Source organism: Lissotriton helveticus, chromosome 2_1 (assembly GCF_964261635.1).
Source record: "Lissotriton helveticus chromosome 2_1, aLisHel1.1, whole genome shotgun sequence".
Taxonomy (NCBI): domain Eukaryota; kingdom Metazoa; phylum Chordata; class Amphibia; order Caudata; family Salamandridae; genus Lissotriton; species Lissotriton helveticus.
In genome coordinates, this window is record NC_136059.1 from 300631479 (window position 1) to 300645766 (window position 14288).

General features: G+C 48.7%; 1 protein-coding gene across 3 annotated transcripts in view; it reads right to left on the reverse strand.

Annotated features, from left to right (window-relative positions):
* The window catches only part of LOC144819324 (uncharacterized), a 1068202-nt gene that overhangs the window by 679177 nt on the left and 374737 nt on the right, over positions 1 to 14288 (reverse strand). The gene's annotated exons all lie outside the window — the stretch shown is intronic.

Here is a 14288-nt window from a genome sequence, read left to right on the forward strand (position 1 = left end):
CAACATCATTACATTGAGGCCTAATACCACTACATCCAACGATAAAGCCATGACATTTTACAGTGTTACATTTGGTGAGATCTTTGATTTGCTGCGACAGTTCCTGATAGTATTTAACTTTACTCTCAAACGCTAATTCAAGGGAATTCGGTGAGTTTTCATAACAAATTGAAACATCAATCACTACAGCTGTACCATTTTTGGTAAACACTGCATCTGGTTTTCGTAGTTCACCTTGATTATTCTTAACATGAGGTTCCCTATATGCCATCCAACCACACCTTTTTGCTCTATCAATGAGCAATTCCAAAATGTTATTGTCTTTTTATCCTAATGCCCTGGTTTTAGGACATGCGCCTGAAATATGTGAAATTGTTTCGCTAACATCATTACAATACCTACATGTAGCAAATGTACAATCTCTTCCCCTAGTGTCAGGTTCCATCAGGGAAGACACTGACGAGGCATACGTCCGTGACTGGAACTACAAATCCCATGATTCCATGCGGTGATCACGTTAATGACGTCATCGTTCATAATCACGGCAAGGACAAAGTAAACAATGTGATCTCCCAAGGATAAACCACTCCTCAAAGAGAGAACGCCATCAAAGGTATAGGAAAGGCAGCCGCCTCCGTTCGGTTTGTCAATAGAAATGTCAGGCAAACAAACCCCCAGCTTGCTCACAATATGAAGAAATGGGGCTCTTTCCGCTCTCCCGCAAGAACCGGGGATGAGGTTCAGACAACGGGATAGCAGTGGACTCTGTCAGGATACCAAAAGTATGCCGCATCCGCTGAGCAACCAGAAAAATAGGGAACAAAGAAAAGCGGTGCACCTTGGGGTCAGGAAATGTCCGAACGCAAAATACAAGCAGTAAAGGAATGGGCGACGGTTCGCAATATCCAATGCTTCCTGGGGTTTGCAAACTTTTACCGCAGGTTTATCCATCATTTTTCCAAGCTGGCTGCTCCACTTACACGCCTATTACAGAAGAAAGTGGTGTTTCGTTGGACAGAAGAGGCTCAACAAGGTTTCGAGGCACTAAAGAATGCGTTTTTGTATCTGCCCCGGTATTACGACATGCTGATCCCGATCAGCCCTACATAGTGGAGGCAGACGCATCCGAATATGCGGTAGGGGCTGTGCTTTCTCAAAGCCACCTCGATACAGGCCAACTTCACCCAGTGGCTTTTATGTCAAGGAAACATAATTCCGCCGAGCGCAATTATACCATTGCGGAAAAGGAGCTGCTGGCCATAAAGAACGCATTCTAAGAGTGGAGACAGTACTTAATGGGATCCAAACACATAGTTACTGTTTTCATCGACCACCGCAACCTACAGTTCATGACAGCTGCTAGGCATCTAACACCCTGACAGCTGCGCTGGATGCTGTTCTTTGCGGAGTACAACTTTCTTGTGACATTTCGCCCTGGGAGCGAAAACAAAAAGGCCGAAGCATTGAGTCGTCAAACCACCCCGACTACCTCTGACGTCCTTCCCGAGAATGCCATTGTGAATCCTCGGAATGTGATATGTGCCAAAGTCACGGAAAAGTTCCTTAGGAGCATCGAACATAACATGACTCTTGACATATGGAAGCTATGGTTGGAGAAGAACAAAAACTGGACTGTGAAGGATGGTCTTGCGTGGGAAACAGTTGTTGTTGCCTATCTCTTCCTTAAGGAAACAAGTGTTCTACTGGTGTCATACTTTACCCAGGGCTGGGCAAAATGGCATCAAGAAGACCACTGAACGGTTACTCCGTCAGTTTTGGTGGCCCACCATCAAAAGAGACATAAAAATGTGGGTTGGTGAATGTACTGTATGTTGCCAGATGAAGACGACACACACCAGACCGGTAGGGCTTTTGAAGCCTCTCCCTACCCCGGTACAACTATGGGAACAGATTTCACTTGATTTCGTAGTAGGGATGCCTCCAGACAAGGGACATACAGTCATTCTCGTAGTGGTGGATTATTTGACGAAACTAGCCCACTTCATTGCCTGCAAAAAAGATACCTACAGCGAGCGAGCTGGCACAAACCCTGTTAAAAGACATAGTAAGATTACATAGGCTTCCTCAAGTGGTAGTGTCAGACAGGAGGACCCAATTCATTCCTAACTCCTGGAAGAAGTGGTGTTCGGCGCTGCAGATCACCTCTAACCTGTCTACCAGCTTCCATCCCCAGACCGATGGCAAGACAGAAAGGGTCAATCAGACTTTGAAACAGTATCTTAGATGTTATGTGGATGTCACTACATAGGCGTGGGTAGACAGCCTGTGGTTGGCGGAGGTAGCGCACAACAGCGCGTTACACAGCTCGACTAATCACACACCTTTTTACTGCACTTATGGGTATCACCCTTGTTTCACTGCCTTCCAGCATCCTGTGGGCCAGGGATCTGTGCCATGGGTACAGGAAATGATAACACATATCCAAAAGACACTACAGCAAGCTCGTAAGGAGTTACAGAAATCAAAGATCCTGTATATAGCTTATGCGGACAAACATAGGCGAGAAGGGCCTACGTACAAACAAGGAGAGTATGTGTGGTTGTCCACCAAAAACATAAGATGCAAGAGATACAGTATCTTTATTCCTCGATACAGCAGCCCCTTTAAAATAGTCAAATTGATTAATCCAGTGGTGTTGAAATTAGCTTTACCATCCTTGCGCATTCATCCTGCCTTTCATGTTTCCCTACTTAAACCCTCACATTCCGGGGTAAGGAAGATGCCAACTCCCATGCTGGTTGATGGGGAGGTAGAGCATGAAGTGAGGGGTGTTCTGGACTCAAAAATTCATCGCACCAGGTTGTGGTATCTGGTTGCTTGGAAAGGTTATGGTAACAAGGAAAATTCCTGGGAACCCGCTACGGGGGTTCATGCACCTCGATACGTTCGCCTGTTCCACAACCTGTTCCACAACCGTTTCCCTTGTAAGCCTTGCCTCTGTCAGTGTTCTTCAGGAGAGGGATGTACTGTCAGGTTCCATCAGGAAAGACACTGACGAGGCATACGTCCATGACTGGAACTACAAATCTCATGATTCCATGCGATGCTTACGTTATTGATGTCATCGCGCTTCCGGAAGGGCAGTGCTTCTTCTCCCCCGAGGGAGCAGCGAGTGCCGGTTACTCTTCCCGCTGAGACGCAGAGTCCTCGAGGTCTGGTAAGGGTGCAATATTGAACCGCTTTTCCTTGTTCCCTATTTTCCTGATCGCTCAGCGGATGCGGCATACTTTTGGTATCCTGACAGAGTTCACTGCTATCCCGTTGGCTGAACCCCATCCCCGGTTCTTTCGGGAGAGCGGAAAGAGCCCCGTTTGTTCATATTGTGAGCAAGCTGGGGGTTTATTTGCCTGACATTTCTATTGACAAACTGAAGGGAGACGGCTGCCTTTCCTATACCTTTTTTTTTTTTTGAAGACCTTTATTGTACCATAATGCAAGAACACAGCATCAGGCCTACAACCCAAGGAGGGCCGGCCGCGAAGAATTCCAATGCATATTATCCAATTACCTTAACACAGCCTTTCAGCCGATAACCAAAAGTCCGGCGGCGTAACATTTCCAAAATGATATACTCATATCCTGCATTACTAATATAGAAGATACCTACAGTCTCATTTTTGTACATACATTAGAAACAACCGTATAATTTTATTTATTTTATTTATTTATTTGACCTTTTTACCGCGCACAGCTACCCACAGTGGGTTTCCCGGCGCTAGGGACAGACTGGAGAAGAAGATGTCAGATAAGCCAGCATACAGGTACCAACTACTTATGTGAACAACAGCGTTTTCAGTGCTCTACGAAAGCGACGAAGACTGGTCTCTAATTTAAGGGCTGTAGGCAGGGCATTCCAATATTTAGGACCAAGATAGGAAAAGGAGCGTCCCCCCATCCTTACCAGCTTAAATCTTGGTACAATGAAATTCCCAGTTTCTGAAGATCGTAAAGTATGTTTGGGCCTGTAAGGTTGCACCAGCTTTTGTAAGTATGTAGGTGCAATGCCTTCCTTGATTCTAAACATATAGCACAGTGTCTTAAACTTTATGCGACTAGAGACCTTAAGCCAATGGAGATCATGCAAGGCAGATAATGCCGAAGTTCTTCTAGGAACATTCTTCAAAAGCCGCGCGGCAGCATTTTGTACCACCTGCAGTACTTTAACAGTGGCTACATCAGCGCCCAAATATAGTATGTTACCATAGTCCAGGCGGGATGTTATCAATGCCTGGACGACCGTTCTACGGGAGGGAATGGGAAGCATCCATAGGATCTTTTGTAGCCACCTAAGAGTAGAAAAACAGGTTGCTGCGACCTTAGTGGCCTGCTGCTTCATTGTTAACTTGTCGTCGATTTGGACGCCCAAATTACGTACAGCATGTGTGGGCACAGGAAGTGAACCCATCTCATTTGGCCAGTGCTGTGGGCCCCAGAGGTTCTTGTTTTTCCCCAGAATGACCACCTCTGTCTTCTCCCCATTCAGTTTGAGACAGTTCCTCTGCATCCAGTCAGCCACAAGAGTGAGGCCAGATTTTAGTGCAGAGGGGTTATTCTCGTCTCGCCCTGATAGGGAGAAGACAATCTGGGTGTCATCCGCGTAAGACAACAGAGTCAGCCCCGCCTGCTCAACGATGTTAGCCAAGGGTTTTACATAAAGATTGAACAATAGGGGGCTGAGTATTGACCCCTGGGGGACACCCCGCGCTGATGGACAGACCGCTGATGCCGCCTTAGCGGAGAACACTTGAAAGGTTCGCTCCCCAAGAAAGGAGGCCACCCAGGCTAAGGCCATACCAGTCACACCAAGAGACCGCAGAGAGTCGAGGAGGATGGAATGTGACACGGTGTCGAAAGCTGCGCTCAAATCCAACAGGATGAGCGCCATAGTTTCACCCTGATCGACACCGTGTCGGAGACTCTCTGTCACCCCAAGGAGGGCTGTCTCGGTCGAGTGGCGAGCCCGAAAACCCGACTGGGAAGAATGTAGGAAACCAGAACTTTCCACCAGTTCAGTAAGCTGGGTGTTAATGTGTCTCTCTAACACTTTAGAAAAGATGGGCAGCAAAGATATAGGACGAAAATTCGCGGGATTTAAAATCTCAGCACCAGTCTTTTTTAACAAGGGCACTACCATAGCGTGTTTCCATGGCTGAGGGATATATGCCTCAGCAAGTGAGGCATTTACCAATTTAACAAAGATCTGATGGGTGGAGGAATCTAGTTGTTTCAATATTTTAACCGGAAGTGCATCGCACGGGGAACCGAGCGCACACTGTTTAGACAAGAAGAAAAAGAAACATTGTCTAGTGGTTGCCATACAGAGAGTTTGGCGACAACATCGACACTAGCAGATAACTGAATAGAGCCAGATGCAGAAGGTGTCACTACCGGTGACGGGGTGAAAAGATCATAAATCATGTCGATTTTCTTGTTACAAAAGTCAGCTAAGGATTGACATTGAACCGCGTCAAGCGCGGGAGGCGTAGGAATAGAGTCTGCACCTGTTAGTTTTTTTACAACTGAAAAAAGCATCTTGGGGCAATTTTGTGCATCTGAAACTACTTTTTTAGTAAAGTCTGCTCTAGCTGTTTTGCAGCTTTTATGATAGCCCTTCAGAGCTTCTCTATATGCTACTTTGCGAGTAGGGGAATAGTTGTGCCTCCACTTTCTTTCTATAGTCTTACATTGAGTGCGAAGGCACTTAAGCTTGTCAGAAAACCATGGTGCAGGGGGGTGATGAGGCATAGATTTCTTAGATATCAGAGGAAGCGTGGAATCAACAGCATTGTTTAGCCACTGACCGACTGCACAATTTAGTGCAGAGATAGGTAGGTCAGTCTTAGGGAGTGTCCTCAATAATTGTTTATTAAGTTCTGGCATGTTAATTTTCCCCCAACTGCGTGTCCGTTTATCTATTCCCTTTACGATCCTTAATGCTGTCCTAGTAGTATCTAATGAGAAAGGAACAGCATAGTGATCGGACCATTCTATTGGGCGTGCTTTCTGGGAGCAGTCCAACTGTAGATTTGACATGACGGGATCTAATAAATGACCAGCATGGTGTGTAGGGGCAGAGTTCAGTAGCTGAATGTTGAAAACTTCAAGAATAGAAATAAGCTGTTTACTAGATGTACAATCAGAATCTTCGAGATGGATATTTAAGTCCCCAAGAATCGTAAAGTTGGCTGCTCTAAGTAGTAAGGGGGCCAGAAAATCCGGCAAAGAAGAAACCCAGGGATTAGCATTCCCAGGAGGGCGATAGATTAATAAACCTGTCAATGTAAACTGAGGGCTAATAATTAACTTAAACAGGGCTGCCTCGCAACCTTTAAGAGAAATATCTTCAAATTTACAGGTATACTTAGATTTAAAAATCATAGCTATCCCCCCCCTTGCCTGAGACCCTATCCTTTCTTACAATAACGTAATTAGGGGGAATTGCAGCGGCAATATCGGAGCCAGAACTGTCATGTAGCCAGGTTTCTGTAAGAAACACTGCATCCGGTTGCTCATCAATAATGAAGTCAAAAATGTTGTACTTGTGTTGTGGGAGAGATCTACAATTAACACTCCAGAACTGTAAAGGGGAGTGTAAAGAGACAGTTTTAGATGAAACAGGCCTATTGCGTCTGCAATGGCGCCTCAGCGATCTGCAGCTCGCCGGCATTCCCAGAGCAAATCCGCAGTGGTGACATTTAAATTTGGGGAAGGGCAGTGTACATACAGAGCAGTTCTTGCTAGAAGTACGGCGCCATAGATATAGTTCCTCTGCAGAATAGGAGAGAAACATAGTGTGGAAAAGTAAGACAAAAAACACAAAGTTACTCACGAATAAAAATAGGGGACTGGCCAGAGCCCAGAGCTCGTCAAGCGCGGACGAGCGCAGACGGGCTGACTCAGGCGAGACTTCGGCGCTAGGGACGGCGCTTCCGCAAGCGCGACCGCTAGCGCGATAGGATGACCGTTTCCTTTTATGTGTTCCACTAGAGCGCTCACACCGCTCTGGGCCACACTGAAGATGGCCGCCGTGGGATGATTTTCCTAACCCCAATTAAAGCCAAAAACAGCCGCTAGAGCCCTAAAATGTTGGCGTAAATGCGTGCAGGTGGCCTAGGGGTATGCTGTCTGCAAACACAGAGTGAAAATATACAATTTTAAAAACACGAGTAAAACGAGTAAAATGACTCGAACAACTGACAGATGCTGATTAAATGTTAGCCCTTCACTAGTAGCGTTTCCTGATGGTAGCAGGCAAAAAATTGAACATTGAACATCCCCCCACCCCCCAACAACCCCGGAGATCCGAGCAGGTCAGCGTTCAATAGTGAATAAAAACAGAGGACAACAAGGGTGTGTAAGACATTGATTTCAGGTTTACTCTTGGTTCAGTGATCAGTCTCGTTCTGTTCACTTACAGAATGTCTATCGTAAGAAAAAGAGCATAATACCAGTAGTGGAAGGTGGGACCCAGTTGCTCCAGAGGCCAGTGTGCCAGTGTTACGCCACATGGGAATATGGACGGTATCAGCACCACAACAAGGCAGAGGGCATCGCTCAAGTCAACAGTGGCATGAGAGCAACGTCCAGGCATTACAAAGATGTGCAGTGTTGATCATCAGTCATCAGCGAGTTTAGACAGCATATAGGCAGTGTAAGGGCCCCAAACATCACGCGGGCGTGAGGCAGAAGGGAGTTACTCATAATAGCAAGTCAGCTGATCACGGCAATATGCCATGTCTTGTAACCAGGTTTTAACATCAGGCGCTCGTCTCCCACCCCAGCAAACTGCCACTCTGTGCTTGGCAATCTGCAACGCCAATACCACCAATCGTCTCATTCCCGCCGGCACACCAGAGGCCATACCAAGCAAACATATGTGCGGGTCAATAGCAATCTCCACTGACGTCATTTCAGACAACGTTTCCGTCACAGCCGCCCAAAACGCAAATACACATGCGCAACCCCAGGCCAAGTGCATAAAGTCAGCTCCATTCAGCCCACGGCGCATGCAGACAGCCGAATCACGGAGACCATACTTGGCCAGTTGTGCCGGTGTATAGTACCATTGCTGCAAAAATTTATAGTGTATGAGTCGGAAATTACCATTAGCTGCAAAGTTACCAGTCATAGAACAGCATTCAGACCATTCATCATCCGTCAAAGGTTCAGGCAAACATGCATCCCATCTAGCTCTCGCAGCCACACCGCCTCCTCCCTCATCCTCCTGTGACGCACGGTACAACCGTGAGACTAATTTCACTCAATTAGTCGTCGTATATAGCAACTGTAATGCGCCCAGCACAGGTGGTTCTGCAGGGAAAGATGGATATAAAGCGCGCACCGCAGCTCGCAGCCTGACATAAATAAAAGTAGCCATGGTTCCATTAGCCACCTGTTCCAATAAGTTTTGTAATGGAAGAAACTGGGCAGCCGGAAAAGCATCTCCCATAGTGTGTACTCCGGCACCCTGCAACAGCTGCAGAGCCCCCACTTTGCTCGACATACCCGCATGATGTAGTAAAGGCATGGGCGGCGCATACAGCGGCAGCCTGTTCGAACGTTTGCCCAGCTCCCTCCAAGCTTTAAAAGTACATTGCACCGTGTCCACTTCACCCTTCTCATATACCGAATGCGGGTTTACTATCATCGCCTTTAAGGGTAGTGGATATAATGCTCCTGCCTCAAGCGCCACATGAGGCGTATATGGTGGTGCCGAAATCCAGTAGGAAGCAAAATGAGCCTGGGCACACAGATAGTACAATCGCATCCAGCACGGCAAATCCGCCCAGTGCATAGGGCTTGGTCAGACTGTCCCACTTCACACGTGGCTTCTTCCCCCCCAGGCCAAAGTGACTAACAAAGACTGTAGCTGTGCAAAAAAATGAGATGGCAGGGCAAGAGGAATATTAACGAAGTAATACAGAAACTTAGGTAGGACCACCATTTTTATCAGGGCAACCCGATCAGCAAACGAAAGTGGCAGACGAATCCAGCGAGCCACCTGATCTTCCAGTTTCGAAATAGCCACTCCATAGTTAGCTCGTATTATCTCTTGGGAATCTCTGTGTACCCAGATCCCCAGGTACCGAACAGGTTCCGTGGCCCATGCCAATGGGAATTCCAACGGGAACGAGTGCGTGACGTCCGTTAGAGGTAACAGTATGGATTTATCCCAATTAATGGAGAGACCAGAGAAGTGTTTGAACCGGATATACTCCCAAATTACTCCTTCCAGATACCTAGCAGGCTCCCGCACATACAAAACCATGTCGTCGGCATACATGGAAACCGCAAGTGACCTGAGAGGAAAACGTAACGCTGTGGCCGCATGCCTCTGCCGCAATATACAGGCTAGGGGTTCTAATACAATGGCAAATAATAAGGGCGAGAGTGGGCAACCTTGTACAGAGAAGGGTGCTGACACACGACCATTAACCCTCACCCGTGCAATCGGATTTGTGTAAAGTAGGGTGACCCAGGACGTGAAGACAAACGGCACTCCCATGCGATGTAACACCGCTATCATATATCGCCAAGCAACGGAATCAAACGCTTTTGCAGCGTCCAGCAGCACCGCCACCGCGGCAAGTTCCGGCTTAAGTAGATGGAGAACCGCAAACAAAGCTCGCAAATTATGTGTCGTGGAGCGGAGGGGGACAAAACCGGACTGGTCCGGCAGCACCATATCGGGCAATATCAGACGCAGTCGCGTTGCCAGAACTTTGGCGAGGATCTTTACATCCGTATTCATCAGGGACAGAGGTCGATAGGACTCACATCGATCCTGTGGCTTGCCTGGCTTCAGAAGGGCCACCAGTAGGGCCTCTCGCATCGTCGCTGGAAGCTGTCCCTGTTCTAAGGCCTCTTCCAGCACTGTCGCCAGGTGGGGCAAAAGTAAGTCCACATACTCCTTATAAAATTCAGACGGTACGCCATCAGTGCCCACTGCTTTACTGTTCGGCAAAGCCGCAATCGCATCCCTGAGCTCCCCCTCCGTTATGTGATGCATTAAAAAATCTTGTTGCCCCTTGGACAGCCAGACCAACGTGATGTCTTCCAAATATTGCGCTATCTCGTCCTCTCCAGCCGTCTCCCTATGCCCATACATTTGCTCATAATATTGCACAAAACAATTTAATATACCATCCGCATTCGTCACATTAGCATCCCCATCCTTAACTTCCTGTACTCCGCAGTGCTTGTCCCAGGGTTCCTTAATTCTATCTGCCCGGCCACGTCCGGACGTCCTCCCTCACCATAATACCGTGCCCTAGTGCGCTTGGATAAAAATTGGACCTCCTGCTCAGCCAATTTGTTCTACTCAGTAACCTTCAACCGTATTTCAGCCAACAGAGATTCCGCCGGTTGCAACTCATGTTGCCGTTCCAGGCATAACAGCTCACGCTCCAGTTTGTCCATGGAGTCCCTCAACGATTTGAGCACACCAGACTGCATACCAATACACGCCCCGTGCACCGTCACCTTGAAGGCCTCCCAGACAGTACACATGTCATCCACAGAGCCAACATTCCTGACAAAATAGTCCTCGATTTTTGCCTCCAAGCTTTCGCGCAACACCTGGTCCGATAAAGCCCCAGGTGGCAAGCGCCACGAAAAAGGTGCAGGTACATGCGATGGTAACCACACCTCCATAAGCACAGGTGCATGATCCGACAACGTGCAAGGCAAATGTTCCACCCTCATCATCCAACCGCTAACATCTTTCGTCACAAGCCAATAATCCAAACATGACCAGGTATCATGCGCGGATGTGTAACAGGTACCCTCTTTCGCTCCCGGATGTCCCAGACGCCACACATCCACCAAGCCAAGTCCACTCATACCACCCCGCACCGCTCCAACCGCTCTCTTAGCCGTGTAGTGTCGGTCATCCTTTCTATCCAGTGCACTATTTAATGTCACATTCATATCCCCGCCACACACAATTGCTGAGGGAGGTAGAGCATACACTTTGTTCCATAAGGCGACAAGGTGATTAGCATACCACACAGTTTTCCATGCAAAATAAAATAGCGACCTTCTTTATCAATATCCTCGTGAAGCGTCACAAATGGTATGTTCTTCTTAATCAGTATCATGACTCCACGAGCATATGAGTAATATGTTGTTGCCAATCTAGTACCCGACCACTGTCTGGCCACTGTCTCCGCTGCCCGTCCCCGAAGGTGCGTCTCCTGAAGGAAGACCAACTGCACTCCATGCCTGTTCAAGTATGCCAGTACCTGCCTGGTCTTTTGCGGCCGATTCAGCCCCCGCTCATTCCAGGTGACCCAAGTAACCTTGCCTCCCTTATCCATATGACCCTCCAGTAGTTAGATTCCTAGACATATCCATCGAGCCCACCTCCCAGTACCAAACGCTGAGCTCACAACAACAAACCAAGTAGGTACATGCGATAATCCCCCCGAGGTCCAAAAACTATGTCAGCCAATAGGCCCCAATCCCACAGTCCACCCCTCCTGACCCCCTACCCACTTCTGCTGTAGATCCGAACCAAACCTGAAATCCCCTGACCTCCCCCACCAACCCCCCACCCACTTCAGCTCCTCCAACCTGCCAAAGCCGTCTCCCACCCCCCAAACTCCCCATCCCCGACCCAACTTCAAATAGATTGTGGGGTACTCCCATATGTGGGCGCAAAGAGGCGTTAAGCTCCCGCTAATGGAAAAACAGGAGGTGACCAAGCCACAAGTATGGACAACCCACCTCTACCACCATTGATCTGCGTCCCGCCACCGCAGTATATCTTCTAAACCTCACGAACGGAGGGGTTAGGCGTCAAGCATATATCAACACAGTACCATTGTAATCTCACAGAAGCATAATATCACAATGTCAAACTCTGGTTCTCAGAAGGCATTAACCCAACAGTGCACACGTTCTGCAATACCATCACAACGCCATATAAGTATAATAGCACAGTCTCAACCTGAGGATCACATAAGACATCAACCCCAACAGTGCATAAGTTCCGCAATACTATCAAAAGTGCACATAAGCATAATATCACAATATCCAACTTTGAGTCTTACAAGGCCGTCACCCCAACAGCGCATAAGCCTTGTAATGTTCCAAGGCAAGCAAGGCCAATGAAGGAAAGCAGTCCCAACTTGTGAAGGCTCCGGAGAACATCAAATCGAGCATCAGGCAATTCGGCATGCTCAGGATTTCGTTCAGCTTTCTTCAATCAGTTCCTCCTCTCCCTCCTGCGCCATAGCAGAGTCACGCTTGCGCTTCTTCTGTTTCTTAGCATAATCCATGGCAGCTTTCGGTGATGTGAAATTTTTATTATCCGAAGGTGCTCCTATCCGCAGCCGAGCAGGATACAACTTGGCATACGGTATGTCCTCTGCACGGAGTAATTGTTTCACCCCATTGAATTCTTTCCACGCTGTTTGCACAGCCACAGTAAAATCAGGAAAAAACTCCAATTTGCTACCTTGATATTCTATGGTGCCCTTTTCTCGTGCCAAGCGCAGCAGTACATCTCTGTCTCTGTAATTTAGAATGCGAGCAATGATGGGGCGGGCGGCGCACCAGGCACTGGTCTTTTCGCGAAGGAGCGGTGCGCACGTTCAACAATGAACACTCGGGACAGTTGGTCAGACCCAAATAATTCCACAAATAAGCGCTCCATAAAGTCTTCTATCCTGTCAACATTCGTGGACTCCGGCAGCCCCATGGCGCGGATGTTGTTGCGTCGGGACCGCCCTTCCAACTCCTCATTTTTAGCCTGGATAACTGCCAACACCCGCTCCATATTGAATACTTTATCAGTCACTGTGGTGAGACCATCCTCCGTAGCTGACACCCTCTGCTCCACTTCACCCATCCTCTCATTCTGCCTGTCAAATTGCGTGGACATGTGATCTAGTCTGTGGTTCACTGCCTCCATTGTACCCTCAATGGACTGCAATGTTTTTTGCATAGCTATGAGTGTGGCCTCCAAATTCGGCACTCCCCCCGATGCTCCCGCCGTCTCAGCGTCAGATGGAGCTTCTGAAGAGGACACTGCAGTCTTGCGCGTGTCAAAGTTGATCTTTGGTTGGTTCCGCTCAGGTCTGCCCATGTCGCCAACAGTTAAGGAAAACAAAAGCCAAATGTAATCGGGTCCCTGTGATGGCGAGAGAGCTGGCAGTTGAATGCCAATGCCAAACAGTTAGGTACCCAGCGCCACGGGCAGGAATGTTATATCGTAAGGAGATAAATGGCGCACTACCAGAGCTAGTTACTTGAATCCAGACTTAGCAGTCGTTCCTAGTGCCCCTTAATAGCGAAATTGCATACGCCGAGTAGGCACTCTCTCAGGCTAACCGATGTCAACCGGGATTAGGCCACAATGTCCTTCGCTGCTCCCAGCCGCCCGGCCCCCAGTCCCAGGCAATATTAAAAAAATGCAGCTCTTCAATGGGCCCCTCAACTCAGCCGCTAGCGAGCGCCCCAATGGCAAGGCTGCCTGAGCCAACCGCTCTGGACCGCCCTCCGCCCCCGCTGAACGCAGCTCGCGCGGCCCAGCCCAGACCAGCCCAGCGCCGCCTCCACAGCCCCGGCCTCACCTAGGCCACTGCCTCACTCACCGCTACCAGCCCAGGCGGATGCTGCAGCCCGTCACGATCAGCTGGCACAGTCCCGGGGGGCAGAGCCGCCACACGCTGTCACGACTTCCTCCGGCTCCACTCCAGCATGAACGGCAGCACCCTCACGCCTCCGGGGCACAGCTCCACTCGCCGCCGGGCCGCTCTCCCCACGCCAGGCTCCAGGTGGGTTCGGCAGACACAGACCAGCTCCGGACGCCACGCGGCAGAGATCGCGTCGGGGGAACGATGCACCAATATCCGCAACTAGAGGGTTCCGACGACCAGGAAAGGCTCGAATCAGTGCCGCAGGTTGTCAGGTACAAGCTGCCATCGAAAACGTAGGTGGTAGAAGCAGGATGTGGCGGTTATTGAACAGATGTGTGCTCAGTCTGGCAGAGCCTTAAATAAGTGCGGCCATCTTGCCGTGCACCCTCTAGCGCCCCCCTCGCCTTTCCTATACCTTTGATGGCGTTCTCTCCTTGAGGAGTGATTTATCCTTGGGAAATCGCATTGTTTACTTTGTGCTTGCCGTGATTATGACGGAGGTGTTCCTATAGTACCCTTGTGAATTGCTCTAGCTCGGATCTTCCTGGGGAGTCTTTGGCACATAAGGAAGATATAGACCGTTAGTACTTGATATAATTTGCTTTTAGTACTCACGTGGTTATT